Source organism: Dinoponera quadriceps, unplaced genomic scaffold, assembly GCF_001313825.1.
Source record: "Dinoponera quadriceps isolate SergipeBrazil2010 unplaced genomic scaffold, ASM131382v1 scaffold3163, whole genome shotgun sequence".
Classification (NCBI taxonomy): domain Eukaryota; kingdom Metazoa; phylum Arthropoda; class Insecta; order Hymenoptera; family Formicidae; genus Dinoponera; species Dinoponera quadriceps.
In genome coordinates, this window is record NW_014557189.1 from 162,826 (window position 1) to 176,405 (window position 13,580).

Genomic DNA, 13,580 nt, shown 5'->3' on the forward strand with positions numbered 1-13,580 from the left:
CCTATTTAGAAACTTTGACGCTTATTGGCCCGATGGGACGCGGATGACGAAGCAGTGGAAGACAGGGTCGAAGGGGTAGACATCGTGGTGGAAGAGAAAGTAACCGAGTAGTAAAGTTAAGAAAGGGAAGGGTAAATGGAGGCGCTTATAGTGTACTGATTAAAAATACAGACTTGTGTCTCTCGAGAATAGGTGATCAGAAAAGTCGGGATATCCCGGGAGACACACGCACACGCGTGCACGCGAAAGTTTTTAACTGAAGGTAAATTCTCAAGCGCGAAGGCGAATAAAAACCAAGCACCAAGGTGATAAGTAGACTTTTAGCGCCGTTAAAATTTCGAACAATAGGTGCTCAGAGACGGCTAAATATAGCCGGATGTATTTTTAACGCGTTTTCTTTTGCGTTTGTAAACTGAAGGATACGGCCGTGTTTACTAAAATTGCCCGTGCACGGGTTTCGTCGAAACTTTCATTAATTTGAGCATTTGCAATTCAAATCGCGGTTCTTCTGGCCAACACTTAAATATGCAAACGGCGCGGCGCGTATTATTTTCGTGGTACGTTAAGACGCGAAATTGCACGCGCATACAATTTTTGCCGAGGCTTTGAAGTGCGGGTTTCCTTGTTGAGAATGCATGATAATAAAAGGGCCTCATAAAACAAAAGGGCGAGGTCGATTTCCCTCGGCCAGTGGTTTGCGCAAGAGCCGAAGAGGATCAAAGATGATAGAAGCTTAATGCAGGAGGAGAAGCCTCAAGGACGAAAAGGAACGCGGGTTATAAAGCCAGACAAGTTAGCGGCCAGAGCAGCGAGGAAAACGAAGGGTCGGAGGGCTGATGAAAAATACAAAAATTCTCTCCCTTGAAAGGGTAAAGAAGGAGGGGGGGGGGGGATTGGAGGAGGGTTCGTGCTAGGAAAACGACGCCGGGACACTCGAGGCCCGCGAACGAGGGTAAGGTGTTTGTCAACGGTTGCTGGTAGTTAATTACTTTACATGAAAGGAACTTCCAGCCGTTTCGCCACTCGAGGCAACCTCGGTCCCCGCGTGCCATCAACCTCTCTCTCTCTCTCTCTCTCTCTCTCCTTTTCTCTCACACCCCGTGCCCCATTTCTCCTTCACGGATCTGAGAGTGCCACCCCCGCGCGTCGCGCCCCGCATCCTCCTGTCATCTATAAGAGTTTACGAGTATCTAATTCGGTAGACGGGCTGTACTTACTCTGCAAACGAGTGGCTCCCCACGCCACCCTCGCGGCGACCTCGATAAAAGGGGTGGCTGCACGCGAAAATCTTCGTTCGGAAATGTAGCGCGTCACACTTCGTTTGATCTCGATTGGTAGCGAAGTAATCAAAGTAGCGGCTCGACGCGTCGGGACTTTTAATTTGATGGCATCGAGCTTCCTCGATGGTGGGAATATGTACGCGAGTACTGCTCGTTAGGCCCGTTTTGATTAAATCCTCCCGAGGTACCATCGCGATACGCAGCTCGCCTAGCAATTATTACCCCAACATGCGTCGAATTTTACATTGAAATTTTCAACGTTCGACTAAAGATTTCGGAATATCGAAGGCGTAGACTCTCGTGTCGTGATTTACGTTTAAGTGACGAATTTTTCGGTCGATCCGGAGACGAATTTCTCACGTGGGGAAACGAGAGGACGAAGGAGGGAGAAGTAAAAGTACCGGAAAGGAGCCGAGAGAGGATCTTCGTGTGAGCATTACCGTGATTGCACGCACGGGGAGCGGCAGCTCGCTTCATAAACTATTACTGCAGTTTCTCCGGCATGAGCCGCGTGTGTCGCGTATCGTCTCTTAAGTTTTCACCTCCTTGGATTTATACGTGCTCCGCTGGATCATGAACGCGGCGCACGGACAGAGGTACGCGCGTACAGATGTATTTACGTGCACCGATAAATGCTCGCGTCCCGTCTAGCTAAATTATCCCTCTCCGGGTCTTATTCCCTACGCCTCGTTTCCCGGATTGAATCTTCATTTGTAAGGAGACGAGGAGTAACTGCGCACGCGGTGCTCCTCGCGAAAGCGCTTTTCGCGCGATTTTGCACGGAGCCCATCCTCTTCTGCGTTTTACGCGCGAAAATTGTGTAGATTTTAGGACTGCCAGTTTTTGTCGGGATTGAAATTGACAATTTCAGTCTCTTTTCTGAACGAGAATTCGATGTTAGAACGTTTGCAGTCATTTAATGCGCTTGATGAAAATGTTGAACTTGGAAAATAATTAGTAGAGGAGCTAAAGAGGTAAATTGGCTAATTGATTATTTTTGCTATTTTCGAACAGATTGCGGAATTGAGCAAGCAGATACATCAAATGTGTCAAAGATGGCTATGAAATCCTTATTTGCTCGATTCTGTAACTCGTTATAGAAAACAACAGAAATAATCAATTTGCCAACTTACTCTTTTAACCAACTAGCCCCAGTCTCCCCTACGTCGTATAACATTGAAACAATATCGAGAGAACATTTCGTAAAAATAATTCATAAAAAGAGATTCTTTTGAATTTTAACATTATGCATAATCTTGGGCAATCACACTGTAAACCCAAGTATGTTATTTTTACATAAACGTCTCAAAGTGACACATTTGACTGAAGCTATTTTTACATGTTTTTTGCCGATTTAAGTCATTCAAAATGTCTCATCGTGCTGAATTATCACGTTAAATTACAACGGGTTGGCACGTCCAATCGTGTTGAATAATGTGATTTAAAACGGCAAGACACGTGTAAGGAACGTGTGAGAACAGCTTTTCAGCTAATGCGATTTGCGGTGCATTTGTTTAACAATTGGACAAGAGACAGAGAGATGTGCATATTTCACGCGTATTGCGGCACATCCTGCGATCCTCGCAGACTTCATAAAATCACCATCGGTATTCACGTCGTGTCACATTGCCTCCGGATATCTCTGCGCCGTACAGAACACTTTTGCATCACGCGCGCGGCAACCGGACCATCACGATTCCGCGGTTCACGTGGAAATTCTTCACGCGACGGCTGTATTCGGCAGATCCGTGGTGAATGTATATACCGGCGCACAATGCGCGTATACATTTCGACTAAAGCGTTCTCTCGTGGTTTCTTACTCGCTCCCTCGCAACAATAACAACAACAACAACGCAACAACAGAAATAGTGGGCGCAGCGTGAGAGCGCGATACATCATTCATATACAGCCGAATCTCATATCGGTTTCTGATCCTCCGGCTATGATGGCTTTTGAAGGGCCACTTCCCTCCCGCGTCCTCACCCCCCTGTGCCCCCTCCTCAGCCGGGACCGCTCTGTTTATTGTTACGTCGCATTTATGCATGAACCCTCGCGATTCCATTGTCACGAACACATGACGAACTACGCTCGCGGGCGGGAGGGAGGTCGCCGGCACCGGCGAGGGGTGAGAGGGGGAAGGACGACGCGGTAGGGAACGCTTCGTGCTTTCTGGGCGGAAGTCGGTGGCGGCGTAAATGGCGGAGGTGGGGTTATTGGGCCAAAGCGGAAATCGATGGCACGGCTGTGCTGCGCGCTGCCTTGCCGCGAGCGCGCGCGCCTTCCCGCCAACTCTCGAAAGCCAGATTACCGTTTTTCTCGTGTTTTTAATTATACGCCCGTTGCCCAAACGTTTCATCGGGGCGTTTAACTCGCTCGTTCTTACTCGTTACTCGCGCTTTTAGTAGTATGAAACTTGAACCGGTGTTTCCGTACACCGCCGAGCGTTTTGTTCGGCTTTTACGGATATTTTGCGATACAGTGTTTCACCATGTCGCTCTCTTTCTCTCATCTCTAATAATATTTTCTTAATAGATTAATAAAAATAACTAGAGTTTCGCGAAAGAATTGGATCATTTCTCGCGCAATAACGGCCGCATTCAATAATGACAAATAATACTTGCGTTTACGGCATTCTGGCATATCGTTTTGTCACTCACGTCGTGTAAAAACGTATGAGATCAGCAGGACGCTGAAAAATTATCGCGCAATACTTCGACGCTGCATTTCGAAATCTCACTCGAGCGGAAAATTCCAAAGCTGTTACTCACGAGTTATGAGGTATCAGAAACGACTTGTGACACCGCATAAATTTTGCATACGCGCAACGCCATACGCAAGCGTGCAATCGATCGTTTGTTATTTATTTTTGCGGTTGAGCCCGCATCTTACTACGACCCGGCTGATTTCGCCTTTCGCTCGTGTGTGTACAGGACATCCCCGAAGCCAGATCCCGATCAGCCATATCTGACCCTTCACCTCGGCCTCGGAGGTGATAATCACAACGTAGCGAGTGATTTATATTCCGAGCACGGCGATCCCTATTCTCTCTCTCTCCCTCTCTCTCTCTCTTATCTTATACAACGGCATTCTAATTTGCACATTTGCTCGCAACCACACGAAAGCAGTCTTCTCGCGTTGATTAGCCCATAAGGCCGCAATCTCCCGTAGGGGGCGGATCAGAGAAGGGTGCGAGGTCGGAAACGCGAGTTAGATCGGCGGTGCTCTCGCGGGGCGGGCCGCACGGGGGAAGGGGATGGAGGAAACTCTTCGACGAGGTCGTTTCCGGCCGAGTCTGATGCGCGTCTTGACTCGAGAATCCCGACGTTATCGCGACAATTGAATGGGTCGAGCCTTCCTTGCTTTGGCGCTTTCGCGCTGCGCGGCCACGATAAGCCTCAGAAACAGCCCTTAATGGTTCCCCTCGCGATTCCCGGTACCTATATCCTCGATTCAACTCTCGTCCACCCTCCCCTCCCGCTCGTCCTCGCCCGTTTCGTCGTCGACGTTACCACTTTTGCAGAAACAGCCATCCACCATAGACCGGCGGAACGCCATCGACGGTCCTGCCCGCGATGCGATCGTGCGGCGTTACGAGCGTGTTTTCAGATCGCGCGCCGGGCAATCGAGATGGTAGATACGAGTATACCTTATTATATGCCCGATGGGATATCTCTCTCTCTCTCTCTATTTCTCTCTCTCTCTCTCTCTCTCTCCCTCTCGAATTCTACCGGGATCCATTTACCTTCCTGTCCCGTCGATCGTTTATTAATCGATACGTCGCGTCGGATTACGACAGAACCTCGGCTATTCGTGAACGGAGAATGAAAAGAGGTTAACGAAATTGGAGATTGGATAGTTCTCTGTATTCGTTAGCGCGTCGGAACAGCAGCGGCGGGAAAGTAAGAATATAGCGCGAGGACGCAGAAGTATATAAAAGTAGCTATCCCCCCCCCCCCCCCNTCTCTTGGAATGCAAATGTAATCGCGGGAATATCAATGAGTCGCGGATTCGGTATAATCCATTTAGACACACGGTTGTAAAAATTGTCTGGCGTCAAGGTAACTCGGTTTACGTCCGCGATGGAACACCGCTCTCTCGCACGGCAGAGCGCGGGAGAGGAAGGAGCGTCAATATTTGCAAGCGTCAATTGGAATTTCATGAACGAAGCGATGCACGAAACTAAGAAATACGATTCTCCGTGAGATTAACGTGAGATAAAAGCTACAGCCTCCCAAGACGAACGCGCGACGTTTTGCTTCCTTCTTTCGGCGACGCTTCGTTCAACGTTTCCATTAAAAAGTCACGCTTATCGGATATAACTTTACTCGAGCGCGTTATACCACGCGCTTATATCACCACCTCCTCCCCTGTATTGCACGTGATCTGCACAATCGGATTAGAATTCGGTGCAGCAGACCTCGATCGGCAAACTAAACTGAGTTAAGCTCAGTATTAGAAGCCAAGCCTCGTTTATTAATTCAAACCGAAGTTAACCGCCTGTGTTTCTCCTCGCGAACTCGAGGAAAACCGCCGGTGTGCGACGTTATACCAGGAAGGCTAGTACATGGTTACACCGAAGTTAATCCTTGCAAACACGATGCTACCATCAATATCGATAACATGTACACGGTATATTCTATGAAGATCTTGAGTCATTATCACATTTTTGTGTCTACTCGAGAAATGGGTAAACTGAGGGTGAACGGAAGGGAAACCGATGGATTGAAAAACTTGGATAATTACTTCGCCGCGTTGACGTTATTTTCAATTTCTTTTACCGAGTCTTTCCGTCGTTGCATATTCTTGAACTACATGTTCGTCGCGTATTCTTGAATCTTCGATGAAAAATCTCATCCGTTTATTCGAAATAATATTTGACGCCTAATAAATAATATTGAACACCTACTCGAAAATCAGAACGAAAATGTCTCGGTAATTTATTAAAAGAGAAATCATTCTTGAGACCTGAATAAGAACCATAATTATAATGTTAGAGTCGCACTTATATTGTTAAAGTCACTTAAGACATAGACGAGGCAGTCGTCACAGTGCAAAACTTTGATACGGCTCGGCGGTTCGAATTCGCGTTCGCTCGGTTGTATTTTCATCGCACGGCGTTTCTTCCCGCGGCATATGTCGGTAATCCCGGCGAAAGAGTTTCTGTTCGGTCGCACACTTTCTAAACAAGATTCCGCGAGATCATACGCCCTGGGAATACCGTCGCAGCCCGGAATCAACCTCGTTACCGGAACTTCCTCGTTCGAGGGGACGATGCGCAGCGTCCGGTTGCCTGTACTGGATGAAGGACTCGCAAGAGTGCAACCTTAACTCCGTTGATTCGAGACGGTATATCGACGGAGAGAGAGAGAGAGAGAGAGAGTGAGAGAGGGAGGGAAAGAGAGAGAGAGAAAGAGATAGCGAGAAAGAGGGAGAATAAGAGCGAGACAGCGAGCAGCTCCGCGGGGGTTGCTTTCCAGAGAGATAGCCCGAGGGGTGGTGGAATGCACCGGGCTCTCGCCGCCGGCGGAAAGGGAGTTTGCATAGCGGAAGTGCCCTCGAATCGATTCATCGAAAACATCTAACCCTCTTGGGGGCGAAGGGGCTTGCGGGGGCTTTTCTCGACATTTCTCGCGGGAGGATTTGCACTGGAACTGCGAACTGTCTCCGTTAGATCGCGATGAAAACCGCGGGATATAGGGAGCGAGGGGGAGAAGAAGAGAGAGAAAAAGTCGCGCGGAACGTCATCGCCAATAGAAAATATAGCCGCGCGACCACCAGTCTCTCTCTCTCTCTTTCTCTCACCGTCATCGTGACCGCTTCCCTCGGCGCTCCCCCGCCAAACCACATTTGTGTGTCCTACGAATAACACGCGGGGCGAATAAGGAGGAAATAGGAGAAATGAAATTGCTCCGAACACCCGCGACCGTCCGTTCGTTCGTCTCGCTCTGCGATCTTTCGTTCGCTCGCCGGGCGAGTATTGAATATTCAAAACTTTCCGCGCGGAAGAAACTTTCGAATCCTCTTTGACGGTGTGTCTGGGTGTGTATATATATGTGCGCTGGGTCTGGCTCGGTTTCTTCCACGATTTGTGGCTCACCGCGGTAGTTTGGCGAGGCGATTTTCCCGCTGAGGATCCCCCGATTCTTCAAGGCATCCGCAATCCCCAACGAGATAACGCAACCTACGCTCCATTTGCGGGGGCGACATCGCCCGTTTGAAAATTGGACGCCGAGGTCCTCGTGGCGCCTTTAGCTTCCTCGAGAGCTGTTGAACGTGTTGTACGCTATCTGTCGAGCATGTTACGGCTTTACGTTATCGTAATTGTCACTCGGAATCATCGGATATACATGCGTTGTATATATATATATATGTATATATATATATATATATATATATATATATGTATGTATATATATATATCATTTATTCGTAGTTCGTCGTCTTCCCCTTATTAGCTCTCTCGTATTCCTTAAAACTCGGCGAAACATTGTACCCTCTGAAACGTGACTAACTCGGATCATAAAAGCTTCGGTGCATCAGCGCCGAACTTTGATCAATTAAACGACGTCGCCCGGGGCGACATTCAAGCGATTCTCTGTAATTAGAGCAACGTTAATTTCCAATCATAACTTTGCGCGCGCGCCTTTCATCGAAACTTTGCGTCACCGTCGTCCAAGGAGCCGTGATATTTTTATAATACTTCGCAAATTATTTCCCGGGGACACCATCCGCCCGCCGGCCCGTTATTAGTTAATGGAAAAGGTGGACGCGGGAAAAGGAGGAGTCCGCCATACTGAAATGTGATTAAGTCTTTTTCACGCGACGCGAGATAGATAATTCCTCTCTCTCTCCCCCCGCTCGCTCTCTTCGGCTCGCTCTCCCCCTTCTTCTCCATCGCTTTTCTCACCCTTCTCATTTCACTCCAGTCGCGATATTGACCTCTTCCATCTGCTTCAGGCGCAAGACTGATCTAATTATTCCGCGGCCGGGATATTGAAAGGAAATATAGCGTGAGTGTGAGCGTTCAAAGCACGGCCGACCGAAAGACTCACGACGAGCTGGTGGGCCATCGGTCACCATTGCATTTGCAGAAAACGCGCGCGACAGAAGGAGAGAACGGCAAAGAAGATCGATGCGTATGCGATATAAATATTTTGGACGGGCCAAGCGCGTGCAATCGCTAGAATCGCAAATAGCTGTTTCGCGCTCGCGTCGCTCCCTTTGTACAGACTGTACGAAGGTATAATCACACGAGCCGGGAATAGAGACTATCGTGACTATCTCCGACAGATCTCATCAATTTAAGAATCTCCCGCTGACGCGAGGGAAACCTCCCGCTGTAAGTTTGTGTATCGGAAAACTCGATATAACCGATATCTGGTGTATAGAGAGTAAAAAGACGCATCTGTCGCGACGTCGCAACCGTTACGACGTGCATCCGATATACTCGCTTCTCGATTGATTCGTCCCGAGAATTCGCGGCGGAATCGATTAGCAAACAGCCGACGAGCATCGAATGTCGGTAAACGTATACGGGCGGGCGGGAGTCCTGGGTGATAATGTAATTTCAGCGCTGTAATAGCACCGTGGAATATATTCGGCGCCGTATACGTCAGGAACGTCAAATGCGTCGTCTTTACATAGACAGCTCGCTCGCAGTGCCGCGGTATGCGCCATAATTAAATTGCGCGCGTCTCGTAATAACGCGATGCAAATATCGCGCAGAGGCGGCTTTCGATTGCGAATTAAAATATCGTCGACGTATATAACACCGTGTATATATATATATATATATATATATATATATATATATTTATGTATGTATGTATAAATTATAAAGCGGAATTATTTCGCGGGACGACGCGGAACTCGTGTGAAAATATTTTGCGCGTCGGCGCGTCAATTTTTCACACCGTGACTTCGAATCACGACGTATACATCGCACATCAGCTGATTCGAAAATTCGCAAACGCGCTGAATCACGTCGAACGAACGAAGGTCGACCTTCGATTAATCAGCCGCGCGAGTGTCACTTTACGCGAGCGTCAGCTTTACCCACGGTGTCCGCGTCTCTCCGGGCAAATCGGCCGTTTAGCTATCCTCGTTACGCTACGCATTTACGTCGGAAAATCAAGCTCGCGCGGAAGCAGACAATCGGCCCGGGGCGGATGCGCGTCTCCTCGGCGCGAGAACTATCGTCGCGTTCCGTATTCGCGCGCGTCTACGACGCCGGGCGAAGGAAGGCCGCCCCCGCAGGAATCGCGTCTCACGTGCAAGATTGTGCGGAGCGGTGCCGCGAGCCAGGCGCCGCCTACGGATGATATTTGCTCGCATCCGGAACGGCTCGTCACTTAGGAACACATTCCTCGCATCAAAGAGACGTCTGCTCGATGCATTATGTTAACACAGGGATACACGCCGGTACCGCGGCGTCGCGTTTACACAAACGCGCCCCCGCAATCGGCACAGACCGACCGACGCTTTCGTCGCCCCAGTAATTATGCCTGTGTAATTATCGGGACGTGCGTCGCGTCGGGACGCTCGCGCACTCCACGCGCGAACGGCGTTCTCGACGCGATGCGACCGCGATCCGCAAACGGCTTAATCAACTGCGCTCCGGTCGCATAAAATGAGCGGGGTTGGAGACGTTGGCATGCCGCGACGGCTGTTTTCGCACTGTACCCGCGTAACGTGGACACCGAAACGCGGCCGGGATCGAACGATCTTCTTCGATCTTGCACCTGTCATCCATGCGACTACGGTAGGGTAGAGTTAATGCAAAGGTACACACGCGGGATGTATTCTATATCTGTCAGGAGACACGTCGATTCTACAAAATAATCGAATTAAGCTGTAATCGAATGAATCCAAGACGCGAGAAACGTTCCGTTGCTCTCTCGATGGACCGCGCAGCTTCTTCACGTAGCGAATTCCCCCTCGCCGGAATTAGAAACATACCAAACCGATGATGCAACGCGAAATTATCGTATCCATCCGGGATTATAACGAACACACTCGTCTCCCTCTAAATACTCGCGTTACGCGTTGCTCGCATTCTCCCTCGGGTAGGAACGCCGAGATTATTTAAACTTCGGCAGCGCGCGGCGGTATGCGGCACATAAGCAGCCGACTCGCAAATTGAGTAGGTCGTGACTTCCGAAATACGCTTGTCCGGATGAACGGTGCGTCCCCGGCTAAGCGAACTCACTCTCGGCGTCTCTCGCGCATCGTGGCGGCAGCCGACGACGCCTTCGCCTCGGCGAGCTTCTTCCCGAGTTTCGCCTCTCTCACGGCAGTCGAGGCAGTTGGGCGCGAAATACGATAAACTCTCTCGCGAATCCCCTCGCGAGTGACGGCGTCGAAAAATATTTACTCCCCGGACGCGCCCGTCGGGCGTCCCACCGCGAAGCCCCTCGTCCCTGTAAGCCTTTACCGCCCGCACTCTCGCCCGAAAAAGGCTCCTATCCTTCCGTCCTCCTCTCACCGCTTCTCGGTAAGAAGAACTCGTTTACTCGCGGGCCAAAGGTATTTACATAAATCAGCCATGCAATCTCTTTTTATATTTCGCGAAAGTATGGCGCGAATATACACGACGGCCTGTACGTACGTAAATATCCGTGTATGCCAACCCCTCGGCCACCCTCGGCTCTCTCTTCCGCTCCTCGCTCTCCGCGCGTCGTTGAGTACGTCGCCTGTGCCCGAATGTTTCGATACGCGCCGATGCGCCCGTGTGTATGCACGCACGCGCGCTTCCCGAGATGGGTTTTTTGTCGTCATCCTTGGCGGATAAGCGGGTCACTGGGAAATTTCCTTCCTCTTTTCTTTTTTTCGTAACGACGGTAACTCACCGCGCCGGCCGGGGGTGAATACGAGATACGGCTCGCCCGCCCGCTCGCTCCACACGGCTTTCGCATACGCGGGCGTATTATGCTCTTTTAAAAGTCCCCTCGCGCAACAACGGCGAAACGACGTTGTTCGATGAATTCACGGCTGACGCGTGTATGGTAAACGGCCACTTTGAACGGGGGATGACATATTTTACGGGTATCTCGCGCGTGATGCATCAATTTTCTCTTATAAGTGCAATATCTTTTTATCGTTACATTTTTCTGTAAAATTAGCTTCCTTCATTTATCTCAGCACAGGCTTTGTAAGATTTAATATATTTAACGACAATTATACGCACGTAATAATCAGACGTAACTGATACTCGCAATAATATCATTCGGAATGTCAGAGGAATGTAAAATTGTTGAGCGGAATTGCGCGTCGTCGTTTATCATTAAAATTGGAGATCGGTCCATGTATCGTGTTCAAAGGCGCTCGGGGCTAACGTGTAATTTCTTCCGGCCGCCTTTGAAATCGTTTCGCTTAGATCACTGGAGCCACTAAACCTCCCATTATATTTTTAAGATCAAAGGCAGATCCGTGTAATTATCGTCCGCATCCACGGCGAGTCCGCGCCGGTATGAAAGTGACACGTCGAGTTAGTGTTTTTGTAATCATATCCGTTCGCGCGAATATATGATGCAAGCCGCGAGAGGGGCGAGATGCTTACAGTTAATGAAATCGAGTTCGAGTACGATAGGGTGAATCCGGCGGTAGCTTTGATGTCGCTTCGGTTGGACATAGCTACGTAACCAAATGAGAATCCGAGTCGATGCCGGTTGAAATATTAATTAATCGTTGAAAGACAAACGTGGGCGCAACTAATTATTTTTCGACCGGTTGGCTGATGCGAGATGAGTAGAACGTGGCCATAGGATACATATGAAGAAAGAAGACGATATCAGTGTTGTAATAAAAAAGTAACTAATAATAAGTAGATACAGTTACTGAAAAGGAAATGTAAGTAAATGCATGTGCAGATATAAGTTTGAGGTAAATAACTAAATATAGATAGATATATATATATATATATATATATATATATACTATGAGAATATATCTAGATATACTTTATGAAGTATATATCCTCATAATATTTATGTATCTATATCTAATTATTTACTCCAAATTTATACCTATATCTGCCTATATTTCCCATTCAATATCTGCATCTGTATCCAATTATTTCAAAAAATGTATCTGTTATAACACTGGACGATATAGGAATAATGTATAATTTCAGCGAAATCCCCGAAAGGGAACGCGAACTATTTTTCGCGTTGGAATTTGGGGAAATTACTCTTTAGAGATAAATATTGCAAGTGACGGTAAAAAAAGTGCGGGTCACGTAAACGGATGCGAGAGACGGAGTAGAGTATTCGCGCGAGCGGATAGCTCGGACAGGATTTTATTTGGTCTTGTTTCTCGAGCGCTCATTAGTGAATCGAGAGAGAACATTACCGGAGGCTAACGCGCGTTATTTTATGTCGTCGAGCAGAAAGGAAAAACTTCCTTTCTGAGCAAGAATTTTATAATGAAAGGCACGTCTTACGAGTCTCTCGAGGAGGAAGAGGTCGAAAACGGATAAACGTCTACTGATGACTACGAATATGCCCTTTGGAACAAAGCCGCGATTTTAACATTTTCCGGAATATAGGAATTTCTATTTCACTTTTACATCGAATCGACTTGCGCTTCACTTCTTATTTTCTACCTTCTTACCTTCGGTTTTCGCTCGAAGTCGGCAAAGTGTTCCGTCTGTATCGATATTTTTTGCTCGTCGCGCGCGCGCCAGTCAAAGAGGGTTTTGAAGGCGGTACGAGAGAAAGGAAGGGGTGAGGTTTTGGAGTGGCGAAAACGCTACTTGCCTCGAGAGCCGGTTTCCGTCGGAGAGGCTAAGGGCGGTAGTTGACAGCCGAGCCAATAGCGAGCGATCATGTATACTTGTATCAGTTCGCAATGAGATTCTTCGAGGACGCTTAGTCGTCGGTGATATCGATCTCTTGTATCGCGGGCAGCTCGCGTGTTTGCACATCCGATTATCTTATTTCCGGCAATACCCACTGACTATCGAATCCGGCTAATAACTCAGCCGCGTGTATAATCTTACAAACGGACAAGTTTCCTCTGCTAAAGCGCAGTTTTGACATCCGACGCGGATGAAGCGGAGAACGTGCGCTGATAACGTCGCGCCAAACTAAATTTGCACAGATCCCTGAGTCTTAGCCGCGCGGTTCCGTAACCAGATCTTATTCGCGTTTCGTAGAATGCGGGATCTCGAAATCGTCTTAGATGCTTGATAAGCAGCTAGTTATTATCCGGAATGCGGTTTTCGCGTCCAGTACCCAAATCGTTTCAGCTTCGGGCCGATCGCGCAAAGCCGGATTATCCCTCCGTCTGGGTGGATCGCTC